Genomic DNA, 13,415 nt, shown 5'->3' on the forward strand with positions numbered 1-13,415 from the left:
TGTTGACTAATCCTTGTTTTTAGCTTCGATTTTGTTGTACCTATGTAGACACTATTGCACTTGTTGTTGTTTTCCCCGCCACATGGTATTTGGTAAACGACGTTGCTTTTTTCGATCATCGGGATTTTCGACTTTATCTTGTTGAAGAATTTTTGTAATGTATTCGTCGGTTTGTGTGCTACTTTTATATCTTGTTTGTTATAACAGTCTGAGTTTGTGAGGCGTTCTGATAGTCGTGGTACATATATTAGTGATTTGTATATTTTAGCAGGTTCTGTTGGCTTTTTTCTTTCGATTTGTCGTCTTTTTAATAATGTTTTGATTATATTTGGGGGGAAGTCATTTTTGGTCAAGAGTTTTTTGATTTCATGTTCAATTTCTTTGTGGTATATTGTGTCCGATATTTTCATCATTCTATTCATACAGCCTAGTGCTGTATTGATTATCATACTCTTTGAGTGTTTTGAATTGAAGTTGAGTATTCGTCCGGAGGCTATGGGTTTCCTATACCACTTTATTTTGAGTGTGTTGTCCATTCTGCTTACAATAGAGTCTAAAAATGGTAATTTCCCGTCCTTTTCTAATTCCATTGTAAATTTTATCTGTTTGTGGAAGGAATTCAATTCTTTTAGAATATTTTCCACGTCTATTTTGTTCGTTATGGCAAAAAGGTCATCTACATATTTGGTCAAGAGTCTTGGTTTTATTTTTAATTTATCTGTAATCTTGTCCAACAGTTCCTCCATTAATATATCTGCGATTACTGGGGAAGCCGGTGATCCCATTGGCATTCCCTTAAGTTGTGTGTATATTTTGTCTTCGTATTTGAAATATCTGTTTTCCTGTATGCAAAATCTAACTATGTCCATAAATAGTTGTTTCGGTATATTCGTGTGCTCTTCTAATTTGGTCCATTTTTGTCTTATTGTATCAAGTGCTAATTCTATTGGTATGCTGGGAAATAAGGATACTACGTCAAAAGATACTAATGTTTCCTCTTCTCTAATCTGGGAGTTGTTGACTCTGTCTTTAAAATCTACCGCGTTCTTGATGTTGTACCTAGAGTCCATTGTCAGATTTTTTAATATTTGTATTATATATTTGCACAGCCCGTAAGATGGAGATCCGATGGAAGAACATATTGGTCTCAGTGGTGTTCCTTCCTTGTGTATTTTTGGTAGTCCATATATCCTCGGAGGTACCGCTGTTGTTGTAGTCATCTTATTTCTTTCGTCCTTTGAGATAAGACCCATCTTGAATAATTGTGCTACGAAGGTGTTATTCTTTGTCTGTAGTCTTGATGTCGGATCCAGTCTCAGTGTTCTATACGCGCATAAGTCGTCTAAAATATTTGTCATTTTATTTTTATATTCATCCTCATCCATTGCTACGGTTTTGTTGCCCTTATCCGACGATAGAATTTTAATATTTATATTTTCTTTCAGTAATTTTCGTGTCTGTTCCACTGTCTCCAGTATTGCTCGATCCCTACTGTTTTGGTTGTTCTTGGTTTTATGCTCTTTGACTAACAAAGAGAATTTTGTGCGCGCCGACTCTTGTGTTTCCTTTTCTTTTATTGTTTGCACTAGCTCCTCACCGTCTGCGATGTATTTCAAGAGAGGAAAATCTCTCTTGCTGATTGGGAGAGCGAACTTCGGCCCTTTTGCGAGTAACGCTACGACGTTTGGCGGGAATTCTATTTTTGTTTTGTTTACAAACCACTCTCTTTGAGTGTTGTTATCCGCTAAGGCTAGGTTCCGTTGATCTCGTAACTTATCGTGTTTCGTTTCTTGTCTTTTCTTGAGTGTTGTTGTTATTTTGTTTTCTATATTTCTCTCGCTCTCAAAAAACGCTTTTGCGTCATCTGTGGTCATCAGTTGTTCTATGTTTGTTTTTGCTTTTTCCATATGTTTTGTTTGTTCTTGTAATAGGTTGTGTTTGTGTTTTATAAGTAAGTTTAATATTTTGGTATGGTAAAAATGTGTGTGTCTAGTCAATGTTCTTGTTATGTCAGGGTGGGTTTTATTGTCAGTGGTCAGTATGGTCAAATGCTGTGTCAAGTTTTTGATGAAGTTAGGTATTAAATTTGATTTTCTACATTTTAACAAAAATTTTAAACTAGATTTAAGTTTAGTTAATTTTACCAGTGTTAGTTGGAATTTATTAATTGTTCTTTTCGAATCCTTGTATTTAGTTTTTATTTTTGCGTAGCTCATGTTGGTTGCTGTGCATACGGCGTGCCTTCCGTTGATATTTATTGATGGCTCTGGCGACCTTTCCATATTTCAATATTTATTTGTTGGCTGGCTCGAGGTCCGTGTTTGTTAAAACAAACAATGAAAACAATTTTATTTTAATTTTCTTCCGATATATTTCGGTTGCACATCGGCAAACCGTCTTCAGGGCACTAACACCAAGGTACAAAAAACAATTAACAATTATAATACAATAAATTAAACATTATTTCGAACATTTTACATACATTATTTTACACGTCTGCGCTTTTTGACGTGGAGATTGTTACTGAGGTTGTTTGGCTGTTTAAGAGGTGTCTGTACAAGTGAGCGCAATTTTCTGTGTCTGTCTTGTAGTTTAGTCGTTTGTTGGTTGGTGTGTTAATTATGTGTAGCATTTCCAATGTGTGTCGCTTGTTATAGTGTTGTTCTTGTTGTAAGATTGTTGTTTCATCAAAATTTGGTGTGTGGTTGCTTCTTATACAATGGGTCATAAGTGCTGTTTTCTGTATATTATTTTGATGTCTTAGTTTGAAGTCCGATTTATGTTGACTAATCCTTGTTTTTAGCTTCGATTTTGTTGTACCTATGTAGACACTATTGCACTTGTTGTTGTTTTCCCCGCCACATGGTATTTGGTAAACGACGTTGCTTTTTTCGATCATCGGGATTTTCGACTTTATCTTGTTGAAGAATTTTTGTAATGTATTCGTCGGTTTGTGTGCTACTTTTATATCTTGTTTGTTATAACAGTCTGAGTTTGTGAGGCGTTCTGATAGTCGTGGTACATATATTAGTGATTTGTATATTTTAGCAGGTTCTGTTGGCTTTTTTCTTTCGATTTGTCGTCTTTTTAATAATGTTTTGATTATATTTGGGGGGAAGTCATTTTTGGTCAAGAGTTTTTTGATTTCATGTTCAATTTCTTTGTGGTATATTGTGTCCGATATTTTCATCATTCTATTCATACAGCCTAGTGCTGTATTGATTATCATACTCTTTGGGTGGTTTGAATTGAAGTTGAGTATTCGTCCGGAGGCTATGGGTTTCCTATACCACTTTATTTTGAGTGTGTTGTCCATTCTGCTTACAATAGAGTCTAAAAATGGTAATTTCCCGTCCTTTTCTAATTCCATTGTAAATTTTATCTGTTTGTGGAAGGAATTCAATTCTTTTAGAATATTTTCCACGTCTATTTTGTTCGTTATGGCAAAAAGGTCATCTACATATTTGGTCAAGAGTCTTGGTTTTATTTTTAATTTATCTGTAATCTTGTCCAACAGTTCCTCCATTAATATATCTGCGATTACTGGGGAAGCCGGTGATCCCATTGGCATTCCCTTAAGTTGTGTGTATATTTTGTCTTCGTATTTGAAATATCTGTTTTCCTGTATGCAAAATCTAACTATGTCCATAAATAGTTGTTTCGGTATATTCGTGTGCTCTTCTAATTTGGTCCATTTTTGTCTTATTGTATCAAGTGCTAATTCTATTGGTATGCTGGGAAATAAGGATACTACGTCAAAAGATACTAATGTTTCCTCTTCTCTAATCTGGGAGTTGTTGACTCTGTCTTTAAAATCTACCGCGTTCTTGATGTTGTACCTAGAGTCCATTGTCAGATTTTTTAATATTTGTATTATATATTTGCACAGCCCGTAAGATGGAGATCCGATGGAAGAACATATTGGTCTCAGTGGTGTTCCTTCCTTGTGTATTTTTGGTAGTCCATATATCCTCGGAGGTACCGCTGTTGTTGTAGTCATCTTATTTCTTTCGTCCTTTGAGATAAGACCCATCTTGAATAATTGTGCTACGAAGGTGTTATTCTTTGTCTGTAGTCTTGATGTCGGATCCAGTCTCAGTGTTCTATACGCGCATAAGTCGTCTAAAATATTTGTCATTTTATTTTTATATTCATCCTCATCCATTGCTACGGTTTTGTTGCCCTTATCCGACGATAGAATTTTAATATTTATATTTTCTTTCAGTAATTTTCGTGTCTGTTCCACTGTCTCCAGTATTGCTCGATCCCTACTGTTTTGGTTGTTCTTGGTTTTATGCTCTTTGACTAACAAAGAGAATTTTGTGCGCGCCGACTCTTGTGTTTCCTTTTCTTTTATTGCTTGCACTAGCTCCTCACCGTCTGCGATGTATTTCAAGAGAGGAAAATCTCTCTTGCTGATTGGGAGAGCGAACTTCGGCCCTTTTGCGAGTAACGCTACGACGTTTGGCGGGAATTCTATTTTTGTTTTGTTTACAAACCACTCTCTTTGAGTGTTGTTATCCGCTAAGGCTAGGTTCCGTTGATCTCGTAACTTATCGTGTTTCGTTTCTTGTCTTTTCTTGAGTGTTGTTGTTATTTTGTTTTCTATATTTCTCTCGCTCTCAAAAAACGCTTTTGCGTCATCTGTGGTCATCAGTTGTTCTATGTTTGTTTTTGCTTTTTCCATATGTTTTGTTTGTTCTTGTAATAGGTTGTGTTTGTGTTTTATAAGTAAGTTTAATATTTTGGTATGGTAAAAATGTGTGTGTCTAGTCAATGTTCTTGTTATGTCAGGGTGGGTTTTATTGTCAGTGGTCAGTATGGTCAAATGCTGTGTCAAGTTTTTGATGAAGTTAGGTATTAAATTTGATTTTCTACATTTTAACAAAAATTTTAAACTAGATTTAAGTTTAGTTAATTTTACCAGTGTTAGTTGGAATTTATTAATTGTTCTTTTCGAATCCTTGTATTTAGTTTTTATTTTTGCGTAGCTCATGTTGGTTGCTGTGCATACGGCGTGCCTTCCGTTGATATTTATTGATGGCTCTGGCGACCTTTCCATATTTCAATATTTATTTGTTGGCTGGCTCGAGGTCCGTGTTTGTTAAAACAAACAATGAAAACAATTTTATTTTAATTTTCTTCCGATATATTTCGGTTGCACATCGGCAAACCGTCTTCAGGGCACTAACACCAAGGTACAAAAAACAATTAACAATTATAATACAATAAATTAAACATTATTTCGAACATTTTACATACATTATTTTACACGTCTGCGCTTTTTGACGTGGAGATTGTTACTGAGGTTGTTTGGCTGTTTAAGAGGTGTCTGTACAAGTGAGCGCAATTTTCTGTGTCTGTCTTGTAGTTTAGTCGTTTGTTGGTTGGTGTGTTAATTATGTGTAGCATTTCCAATGTGTGTCGCTTGTTATAGTGTTGTTCTTGTTGTAAGATTGTTGTTTCATCAAAATTTGGTGTGTGGTTGCTTCTTATACAATGGGTCATAAGTGCTGTTTTCTGTATATTATTTTGATGTCTTAGTTTGAAGTCCGATTTATGTTGACTAATCCTTGTTTTTAGCTTCGATTTTGTTGTACCTATGTAGACACTATTGCACTTGTTGTTGTTTTCCCCGCCACATGGTATTTGGTAAACGACGTTGCTTTTTTCGATCATCGGGATTTTCGACTTTATCTTGTTGAAGAATTTTTGTAATGTATTCGTCGGTTTGTGTGCTACTTTTATATCTTGTTTGTTATAACAGTCTGAGTTTGTGAGGCGTTCTGATAGTCGTGGTACATATATTAGTGATTTGTATATTTTAGCAGGTTCTGTTGGCTTTTTTCTTTCGATTTGTCGTCTTTTTAATAATGTTTTGATTATATTTGGGGGGAAGTCATTTTTGGTCAAGAGTTTTTTGATTTCATGTTCAATTTCTTTGTGGTATATTGTGTCCGATATTTTCATCATTCTATTCATACAGCCTACTACCCCACTAATATATGTACCACGACTATCAGAACGCCTCACAAACTCAGACTGTTATAACAAACAAGATATAAAAGTAGCACACAAACCGACGAATACATTACAAAAATTCTTCAACAAGATAAAGTCGAAAATCCCGATGATCGAAAAAAGCAACGTCGTTTACCAAATACCATGTGGCGAGGAAAACAACAACAAGTGCAATAGTGTCTACATAGGTACAACAAAATCGAAGCTAAAAACAAGGATTAGTCAACATAAATCGGACTTCAAACTAAGACATCAAAATAATATACAGAAAACAGCACTTATGACCCATTGTATAAGAAGCAACCACACACCAAATTTTGATGAAACAACAATCTTACAACAAGAACAACACTATAACAAGCGACACACATTGGAAATGCTACACATAATTAACACACCAACCAACAAACGACTAAACTACAAGACAGACACAGAAAATTGCGCTCACTTGTACAGACACCTCTTAAACAGCCAAACAACCTCAGTAACAATCTCCACGTCAAAAAGCGCAGACGTGTAAAATAATGTATGTAAAATGTTCGAAATAATGTTTAATTTATTGTATTATAATTGTTAATTGTTTTTTGTACCTTGGTGTTAGTGCCCTGAAGACGGTTTGCCGATGTGCAACCGAAATATATCGGAAGAAAATTAAAATAAAATTGTTTTCATTGTTTGTTTTAACAAACACGGACCTCGAGCCAGCCAACAAATAAATATTGAAATATGGAAAGGTCGCCAGAGCCATCAATAAATATCAACGGAAGGCACGCCGTATGCACAGCAACCAACATGAGCTACGCAAAAATAAAAACTAAATACAAGGATTCGAAAAGAACAATTAATAAATTCCAACTAACACTGGTAAAATTAACTAAACTTAAATCTAGTTTAAAATTTTTGTTAAAATGTAGAAAATCAAATTTAATACCTAACTTCATCAAAAACTTGACACAGCATTTGACCATACTGACCACTGACAATAAAACCCACCCTGACATAACAAGAACATTGACTAGACACACACATTTTTACCATACCAAAATATTAAACTTACTTATAAAACACAAACACAACCTATTACAAGAACAAACAAAACATATGGAAAAAGCAAAAACAAACATAGAACAACTGATGACCACAGATGACGCAAAAGCGTTTTTTGAGAGCGAGAGAAATATAGAAAACAAAATAACAACAACACTCAAGAAAAGACAAGAAACGAAACACGATAAGTTACGAGATCAACGGAACCTAGCCTTAGCGGATAACAACACTCAAAGAGAGTGGTTTGTAAACAAAACAAAAATAGAATTCCCGCCAAACGTCGTAGCGTTACTCGCAAAAGGGCCGAAGTTCGCTCTCCCAATCAGCAAGAGAGATTTTCCTCTCTTGAAATACATCGCAGACGGTGAGGAGCTAGTGCAAACAATAAAAGAAAAGGAAACACAAGAGTCGGCGCGCACAAAATTCTCTTTGTTAGTCAAAGAGCATAAAACCAAGAACAACCAAAACAGTAGGGATCGAGCAATACTGGAGACAGTGGAACAGACACGAAAATTACTGAAAGAAAATATAAATATGAAAATTCTATCGTCGGATAAGGGCAACAAAACCGTAGCAATGGATGAGGATGAATATAAAAATAAAATGACAAATATTTTAGACGACTTATGCGCGTATAGAACACTGAGACTGGATCCGACATCAAGACTACAGACAAAGAATAACACCTTCGTAGCACAATTATTCAAGATGGGTCTTATCTCAAAGGACGAAAGAAATAAGATGACTACAACAACAGCGGTACCTCCGAGGATATATGGACTACCAAAAATACACAAGGAAGGAACACCACTGAGACCAATATGTTCTTCCATCGGATCTCCATCTTACGGGCTGTGCAAATATATAATACAAATATTAAAAAATCTGACAATGGACTCTAGGTACAACATCAAGAACGCGGTAGATTTTAAAGACAGAGTCAACAACTCCCAGATTAGAGAAGAGGAAACATTAGTATCTTTTGACGTAGTATCCTTATTTCCCAGCATACCAATAGAATTAGCACTTGATACAATAAGACAAAAATGGACCAAATTAGAAGAGCACACGAATATACCGAAACAACTATTTATGGACATAGTTAGATTTTGCATACAGGAAAACAGATATTTCAAATACGAAGACAAAATATACACACAACTTAAGGGAATGCCAATGGGATCACCGGCTTCCCCAGTAATCGCAGATATATTAATGGAGGAACTGTTGGACAAGATTACAGATAAATTAAAAATAAAACCAAGACTCTTGACCAAATACAGTATGTCAAGAAATTGTTTTCACATTAGAAAAAAAAACGATTTTTCGACTTTCTTTGCAAAAATAAATACTTTCAAATATTGCAAATATTTTTTTTTAAATTTATTATAGTTGCTTATAGTATTTACTAAAAGAATTCATAAAAATAGTAATAGAAAGTAGAATGATATGTGAGAAATAATTCAAAAACCAAAAATAGTCGGCTTTGCCGCTGTCAAACAATTGTTTACACATTTGGCATAAGTAATAATTAAATTAATTTAAGGCACTGAAATTACATATTTTTCTTATATTTAATATTTTGTATGGCCACCATTGGTATTAATGACTTCGTTTAGGCGCTTTTTCATTGAATGAATAAGCTTTTTAAAATCATAATGGCTCGGCAACTGCTGCCACTCTTCTAGTATAGCAGTTTTAAGTGCAGTTCGGTTCTTTGGATGCCTTTTAGCCACTCTTTTCTTTAACAAAGCCCAGACATTTTCTATGGGATTAAGATCAGGACTTTGTGCAGGTGTATCGAAGACTTTACCACAGTTATAAAGTAGCCACAAGCGTATCATATGCGCCTTATGCTTTGGGTCGTTATCCTAATAAAATTTAAAATTCGGCATATTATTGTTTATAAACCCAAATTTATTCGCGCTGCTTGTCAACTGGTTCTTCAAAATGCTTAAATATTGTTGTGCGTCCATCGTGTTTTCAATAAAAGCCAAATCTCCGACTCCTTGGCTTGAGATGCACCCCCAAATCATTATGGACAGTTTGCCAAATTTGACTGTCGGAATGATGTTTCGGTTTTCTAAAGATGTTAAGGGCTTACGCCACACCCTTGTTGGCCCATCATTATAATATAGCATCATTTTCGTCTCATCGCAGAAGATGACGTCATCCCAATATTCGGCAGGTTGGTTGTGGTACATTGTGGCAAAGGACAAGCGTTTTCCAACATTTACATCAGAGAGCATTGGTTTCTTGCGAGCAGCTCTTGATTTGTACTCGTGTCGTAGTATGACCTGACGTACAGTTTCGTGGGATACATCTAGATCCAACTCTTCCTTAAGATCTCTTGCAAGAGTTCTCGTCGAAATCATCGGATTTTGGTCCAGTTTTTTCACCAATGCGCGCTCCGCTCGTTTATTTATTTTTTGCTTCCGACCGGCTCCTTTCTTTGGCTCCAATCTTCCCTCGTTTTCAGCGCGATTTATAATATTATAAATGGTCTTACGGGTTACAGAAAACATTTCTGATAACTCCAGCGCACTTTTACCCAATTGGTGATTAAAATACACTAACTGGACCACCTCAAACGATAATCTCTTGCCTGGCATTTTTAAGAGTGTCTAAATAATTTCTGACGCGCAACAAACGAAAATTTTCAGTTCATAACAAGCCAAATTCGTAGAACAGAGCATGTGCAAGGCCAAAGTTACTGTAAATTTACCGCTATTCACTGCATAAGCGCACAGAGGAATGCAGAACATTTTTGTGTAAACAATTGTTTGACAGCGGCAAAGCCGACTATTTTTGGTTTTTGAATTATTTCTCACATATCATTCTACTTTCTATTACTATTTTTATGAATTCTTTTAGTAAATACTATAAGCAACTATAATAAATTAAAAAAAAAATATTTGCAATATTTGAAAGTATTTATTTTTGCTAAGAAAGTCGAAAAATAATTTTTTTTTCTAGTGTGAAAACAATTTCTTGACATACTGTATGTAGATGACCTTTTTGCCATAACGAACAAAATAGACGTGGAAAATATTCTAAAAGAATTGAATTCCTTCCACAAACAGATAAAATTTACAATGGAATTAGAAAAGGACGGGAAATTACCATTTTTAGACTCTATTGTAAGCAGAATGGACAACACACTCAAAATAAAGTGGTATAGGAAACCCATAGCCTCCGGACGAATACTCAACTTCAATTCAAACCACCCAAAGAGTATGATAATCAATACAGCACTAGGCTGTATGAATAGAATGATGAAAATATCGGACACAATATACCACAAAGAAATTGAACATGAAATCAAAAAACTCTTGACCAAAAATGACTTCCCCCCAAATATAATCAAAACATTATTAAAAAGACGACAAATCGAAAGAAAAAAGCCAACAGAACCTGCTAAAATATACAAATCACTAATATATGTACCACGACTATCAGAACGCCTCACAAACTCAGACTGTTATAACAAACAAGATATAAAAGTAGCACACAAACCGACGAATACATTACAAAAATTCTTCAACAAGATAAAGTCGAAAATCCCGATGATCGAAAAAAGCAACGTCGTTTACCAAATACCATGTGGCGGGGAAAACAACAACAAGTGCAATAGTGTCTACATAGGTACAACAAAATCGAAGCTAAAAACAAGGATTAGTCAACATAAATCGGACTTCAAACTAAGACATCAAAATAATATACAGAAAACAGCACTTATGACCCATTGTATAAGAAGCAACCACACACCAAATTTTGATGAAACAACAATCTTACAACAAGAACAACACTATAACAAGCGACACACATTGGAAATGCTACACATAATTAACACACCAACCAACAAACGACTAAACTACAAGACAGACACAGAAAATTGCGCTCACTTGTACAGACACCTCTTAAACAGCCAAACAACCTCAGTAACAATCTCCACGTCAAAAAGCGCAGACGTGTAAAATAATGTATGTAAAATGTTCGAAATAATGTTTAATTTATTGTATTATAATTGTTAATTGTTTTTTGTACCTTGGTGTTAGTGCCCTGAAGACGGTTTGCCGATGTGCAACCGAAATATATCGGAAGAAAATTAAAATAAAATTGTTTTCATTGTTTGTTTTAACAAACACGGACCTCGAGCCAGCCAACAAATAAATATTGAAATATGGAAAGGTCGCCAGAGCCATCAATAGATTTTAAAAGTAGTTACCATCAGATTGGAGTTGAGGAAAAATCAATCCCGTACACTGCGTTCGTAACCCCTCATGCACAGTACGAGTATTTAAGAATGCCTTTCGGGCTTAAAAATGGATCAGCCATATTTCAGAGATTTATTTCCAATCTGCTTAGTGACCTCATTAGAAATAAGAGCAACGCAGTTCATATGGACGATATAATGGTGGCAACAAAGAGTAGAGGAACACATATAGATCTTGAAGAAGTTGTTAGCCCGTATCAGTGAACACAATTTAGAGATAAATATGAAGAAATGCATATTTTTAAGACGAGTTTTTGGAATATAAGGTGACACAAAAGGGCATAGTACCAAGTGACTCTCATATAAAAGCGTCAAAAAGCTATCCAGTTCCACAAAATATAAAAGCACTACGTTCCTGTCTAGGGTTTTTTTCATATTTTAGTTGCTTTGTGTTGTCATTCGCGAAAATAGCAAAACCATTACAACTTAGTGCAATATGCCTGAAATATCGATATCGCTTCGATATGTATAAATGTAACCATATATAGTATAAGATAATAAGCAACTTAGTGCAATATGCCTGAAGTATCGATATCGCTGATACACTTCGAGCAAAACAAGAAGAAGAATTCAATTCTTAAATCGGAGTCGTACGGAACGGACGAGAATCGTATAAATAAAGCCATCGGTCATTTGTATTTTACAATAATATTATTCTGTGCGTTATTTTTGTGGTCGATGTGTATTTCTTTATTATTCGATAATAGTAAGTTTTGAAGATGGATGTTTATTTATTTAATAAGAGTAAAGTTTTTTCGACTAGTATTAAGGTTATTAAGCCTTCTAGACGAGAGGGGTACAGTTTTCAGAAGGGATTAGTATGGCTGAGGAACAGGTGTCGGACTGGGCTTCTGACTCTGACGGAGCGTCGGCACTGCCAATGCCGTTTTCGACAGGAGGTCTAGTGAGAGCGCCAATGAATTTCCGGGAGTTTGCTGAGCGACAGCTAGAAAATGTTGCATAGAAATGATCGGCCGACTCGAGGTGTTGGGGTGTTAATTGCCGTTAAAGCCTCACTCCAGTCAGAAAATCTTTGTTTTGTTACGCCTACTGACGCTGAGATTGTCTTAGTTCAGGTGTCTTTTCCTACACGGATATTCAAGTTTATATGAAACATATTACTTGTATTAAAGAAGTTTCTTCACACGTGCGTGAAAATGACCTATTTATGGTGTTGGGTGATTTTAAATTTTCCGAACATCTCTTCGTCATTATTCACTGCCGAAAATTATCTAGTGCCCTCAGCACAGCACGATTTTATAGACTGCATGCTTGATCTTTCCTTGTTTCAAATCAATTCAATTTCGAAGTATTTGAATAGAACATATGACCTTGTATTTGTTAACGACTACCTTATTTCTAATGTGTATAGGTCCACTCTTTAATCTCTTCCTGAGGATGTATACCATCCGACTTCAGAGATTACAATGTTCAATTATAATCCTCTCATTTTGCAACGGAAATTATTCATTACTGAATCAGCTTATTTATGCAACCGATTGGTCTTTCTTATATGACTCGGTTGATATGAACACTGCTATTACTGTTTTTTATAACACCCTAAACTCCCTCTTAGATGTGGCTATTCCCAAGTCAATTCCTTCGACTACTTTTTGAAAACCACCTTGGTTTACTCCCAGATTGTCCCATCTAAAAAATTTCAAATCTAAATATTTTAAAAAGTTTAAAAAGTCTGGTTCGTGTACAGACTTGGCTTAATATTCCATAGCCAAGTCGAGCTTCTTTCTTCTGAATTCTCAATGCTATGAGAATTATCTAACTCGTTGTAAAAGGCAATTTGTCCAAAATCCGAGACAGTTTTACAATTTTGTAAACTTTATGCGTAAATCTTCAAGATTGCCATCTTCTTTTTCTCTAGGGATGGATAAAGCTAGCAATAACTCTGATTCTGCTAACCTCTTTGCTAATTTTTTCAAATCAACTTACTCTTCAGTCTGTCCTAATACTAATTCTTACCCTTATACTATTTCTTCCTCTAGTTCTGTACCTTCTCCCATTATTTCACACTCCTCTCTCCTTTTAGCTATAAACTCTTTAAAATCTTCTTACT

The 13,415-nt window shown here is 35.2% G+C and overlaps 4 long non-coding RNA genes across 4 annotated transcripts; 2 read left to right on the top strand and 2 right to left on the bottom strand.

The window, feature by feature from the left end:
• Positions 1–2,351: 2,351 nt before the first annotated feature.
• Positions 2,352–2,668, bottom strand: LOC115760442. The gene is made up of 2 exons (XR_004017651.1): positions 2,483–2,668; positions 2,352–2,407 (listed from the first exon to the last, which is right to left on the bottom strand). It is a non-coding gene; the product is annotated as an uncharacterized LOC115760442 (long non-coding RNA).
• A 2,463-nt stretch (positions 2,669–5,131) lies between these two features.
• On the bottom strand, positions 5,132–5,448 carry LOC115760443. Its single transcript, XR_004017652.1, has 2 exons — positions 5,263–5,448; positions 5,132–5,187 (listed from the first exon to the last, which is right to left on the bottom strand). It is a non-coding gene; the product is annotated as an uncharacterized LOC115760443 (long non-coding RNA).
• A 906-nt stretch (positions 5,449–6,354) lies between these two features.
• On the top strand, positions 6,355–6,678 carry LOC115760445. Its single transcript, XR_004017654.1, has 2 exons — positions 6,355–6,547; positions 6,623–6,678. It is a non-coding gene; the product is annotated as an uncharacterized LOC115760445 (long non-coding RNA).
• Positions 6,679–10,858: 4,180 nt separating this feature from the next.
• On the top strand, positions 10,859–11,182 carry LOC115760446. The gene is made up of 2 exons (XR_004017655.1): positions 10,859–11,051; positions 11,127–11,182. It is a non-coding gene; the product is annotated as an uncharacterized LOC115760446 (long non-coding RNA).
• The last annotated feature ends 2,233 nt before the right edge of the window (positions 11,183–13,415 follow it).

This window comes from Drosophila novamexicana, unplaced genomic scaffold (genome assembly GCF_003285875.2).
Source record: "Drosophila novamexicana strain 15010-1031.04,08,12 unplaced genomic scaffold, DnovRS2.1 tig00000458-arrow-arrow-pilon, whole genome shotgun sequence".
NCBI classification, from domain to species: Eukaryota; Metazoa; Arthropoda; class Insecta; order Diptera; family Drosophilidae; genus Drosophila; species Drosophila novamexicana.